This window comes from Helianthus annuus, chromosome 15 (assembly GCF_002127325.2).
Source record: "Helianthus annuus cultivar XRQ/B chromosome 15, HanXRQr2.0-SUNRISE, whole genome shotgun sequence".
Lineage (NCBI taxonomy): Eukaryota > Viridiplantae > Streptophyta > Magnoliopsida > Asterales > Asteraceae > Helianthus > Helianthus annuus.
Genome location: NC_035447.2, coordinates 137192303 through 137195873, shown reverse-complemented (window position 1 = coordinate 137195873; position 3571 = coordinate 137192303). Strand labels below are relative to the sequence as shown.

Sequence of the window (3571 nt, the reverse complement as noted above, 5' to 3'; positions counted from 1 at the left end):
TTTCTCGAACAATGTGCCCTGATCTATCTAATCTAATACAAGACTCGATACAAAACGAAGTCGACAGACATATGCACCAACAAAAGGATACATAAAAGATGAGTCGGAACCAAGTGATTCAATCTTGTCTATTTGTTTCTTTTATTTAATTAGTTTCTTTCTTTATTTTACTTATTAAAAACATTTTTTCTCAAAATTTGGTTAGATTAGACGTTGATGATATTCCGGTATTAAAAGCTCTTATGCCCTTGGACGACCTCGGTATCTTACCATCACTATACTACACCAACGATGGCTTCACTTTCCCTAGCGAGTTGTAGAGAGTGATAGTGTTATATATTGTTTTATAAAGCTAAAGCTTGATAAACGAGTAAAAAGTACTTAAAAATATATAAATAAAACTCATACACACTCGCACCACGTCAAGTTTTTGGCGCCTTTGTCAGGGACACAAGGATTTAAAAAAGTTTAAAATCGACGGTCTAATCATTTTTTATATTTCTTGAAATTTTCTTTTTAGTTTTTTCTTCTTTTTCTTTGATTTATCTATTTTCTGCAAGAATAACACGAGGCCGTGTTTGATCAACACAAGGCCGTGCCAAACCTACAACATAGAAAAGAATTTGTTTTCTGATTACTGGAATATAGAGATGGGGTCATGTTACAGGAGCACAGGGCCGTTTCAAACCTCTAGTATTTGGGAACCACAAAACAGAAACTTTTTCTTGATAGCACAGGGTCGTACCTATATAGACACGGGGCCATGCTACTCTTCTGATCAGTAATTTTTATGTTTTTGTTCGCATAAATTCACAGCATTCTGTATAATTCGCAGAAAATACGACTTGGTGCATGACCTCCACCTCTGAAAAAGACATAAAACTGCCACTATAAGAACCCGAGCGCTTTTTAAGAAAAAGACTTCAAGCTAAAAACCGACAAAAATCTTCAACCCAAAACCTCTCCATGGCGGATCAACGTATTCTCATTGATTACCTACGGCCTACGGTCGGTAATCTTGGAGCCGATATTAACCCCCCTAATGTCGATGCTAACAATTTCAAACTTCGACCTCACCTAATCCAAATGCTCCAAAATTACACCACCTTTCACGACCTACCCGATGAAGATCCCCATTTACATATTACCAACTTTTTGGAAATATGTGACACCTTTCAGATCAACGTAACCTCCAACGATGCCATCTGACTCTGTATGTTCCCTTTTTCCCTCAAAACTGAGCCAAATCTTGGCTAAACACCCTCCCAAGTGGGTCCGTGCACATTTGGGATGAACTTGCCCAAAAATTACTCTACAAATATTTTCCTCCTGCTAAAACTGCCAAACTCATGACCGAGATTAATTCATAATCTCAAGATGATATGGAATCTTTGTACTAGACATGGGAAAAGTTCAAGGAGTTATTAAGGAAATGCCCGCATCATGGTCTTGAACGTTGGCAACAAGTGTCCATTTTCTATAATGGGCTCTTACCACACACAAGGCAAATCCTTGATTCTAACTCCAGGGGACTCCTCGGGAATCGGTGACCCTAGGAGTTTTATAATCAAATTGAGGAAATTGCTTAAAATAGTTTTCAATGGCATACTCCTAGGGGTTCAAAATCAATAACCCCAGGTGCCCATAAAGTGGACGAAGCCACCTCTTTACAAGCCCAAATAGAAGCTTTAACCACAAAAATAAAGAAACTAGAATTAAATAAAACGGTTTCGGTTATGGCTTGTGAAGGATGTGGCGGACCACAGGAAAACTGGAGTTGTATGAAAGATATGAAAAAACAAAGGAAGCGGTAACCTACCTCAATAACCGCCCACGACCACCAGGAGACCCAACTCCTTCAACCCCTAGTGGCGAAATCACCCCAACTTTAGTTGGAGGGAATCGGGAGGTAGCAACCAGCAAAATCAAAATCAACGACCTAACTTTTAACAACAACCCCGAAATGAGCAACAAGGTTTCCAACCACAACAACAAGAAGGAAGAGAAAGACTTGAGGATCTCATCACTCGTCTTTTCTCCGAGTCCGACAAGATGTATTCGGAGAGGTTCCTACAAACTGAAGCCAAAATTAGGAACCAACGGGCTAGTATGCAAAACATTGAAAAATAAGTAAGCCAACTTGCCCAAAATTTCTCCGAAAGACCACAGGGAGCCTTGCCTAGTAACACTGAACCAAACCCAAAAGCCCAAGTAAACGTCATTAATTTTAGAAACCGGAAGGTAAGACCCGATAATGAACTAACATCACCCCAAATCACTACACAACCCACAAACACACCCATAACCAATAACCAAGAAAATACTCAACCCTAAAACACCAAACCAACCAAACCACCACTGGTCCCTTACCCAGGTCGTTTATCATGGCAAAAGACCGACGAACAATTCACCAAGTTTGTTAGATTACTTAAACAACTTCACATCTACCTTCCTTTCGTTGAAGTCCTCACACAAATTCCAAAATACTCCAAATTCATGATCATGAGAGACTTCCTCACTCACAAAAGGAAGATTGAGTCAATTCAACAAGTCAACTTAAGTGAAGAATGCTCGACGGTCCTCCTCAACAAATTACCCCAAAAGAAGATTGATCCCGTAATCTTCATCATTCCTTACACCATTGGAGGATCACCAATAAGCAATGTGCTTGCCGACCTAGCGGCAAGCATCAACCTAATGCCCGCCTCTATGTTCAGCCGACTCGGACTAAGGAAGCCACATCTTACAAAGATGAGCATGCAACTTGCGTATAGGTCAGTAAAATTCACTCAAGGTGTCGTAGAAAATCTCTTGGTCAAAGTTGGGGAATTTGTATTCCCAGCCGAATTTGTACTCCTTGATATGGAAGAAGACACCGAGATCCTACTCATATTAGGAAGGCCATTCCTTACCACCGCACACGCCATGGTTGATATGAGTAACAAGAAGCTAACATTGAGGGTAGGTGACAAGGAGATAAAATTTGAAGTGGGACATCGTGTGGAGGATGATCTGGTCAACTAAATCAAAACAATAGACTCAAGCCTAGACTACGCCCTCAGCCGGTGCAACTTGAGGTGCGAGTCATCCCGCTAAGGTAACATTTGACCGACTTTGGGTCTAGCCAAGGACCCTTATAAATGTGGCGCACCATGAAAGCATTCAATGGACTATCCAATAATAAAGTAGTTTAAATTTTAGTATAGCCTTTAGTTAATGCTTTCATTTCTAAGTTTTCTCTTTTGTAGGAATAAGATACACTCAAAAGAAGGTTGGAAGGTTGGAGATGGACAAGGGACGTTGAAACAAAACCCCATGCACGTAAACAGATGTCTCCCGATGCAAAATCTTCAAAACAGTAAGTGAAGTACGTGGCCGTGTAAGGTAAGCACGCCCCCGTGCCTCAAGTCTGCAAAAAATAATTTTGATTCTGGAACTGTTACACAGGGGCGTGTCACGGGGCTGTGTCTCTTAGACACACCCCTGTGTTTGTCTTCTAGAAAATTTTCGTTACTGGCACTTTTTACACGGGGTCGTGCTTACCAGGCACGCCCCCGTGTCTGTCTTCTGA

The 3571-nt window shown here is 40.9% G+C and overlaps 1 non-coding gene across 1 annotated transcript; it reads right to left on the bottom strand.

Annotated features, from left to right (window-relative positions):
* Window positions 1–1343: 1343 nt before the first annotated feature.
* Window positions 1344–1450, bottom strand: LOC118487717. Its single transcript, XR_004882660.1, has one exon. It is a non-coding gene; the product is annotated as a small nucleolar RNA R71 (small nucleolar RNA).
* Between the last annotated feature and the right edge of the window lie 2121 nt (window positions 1451–3571).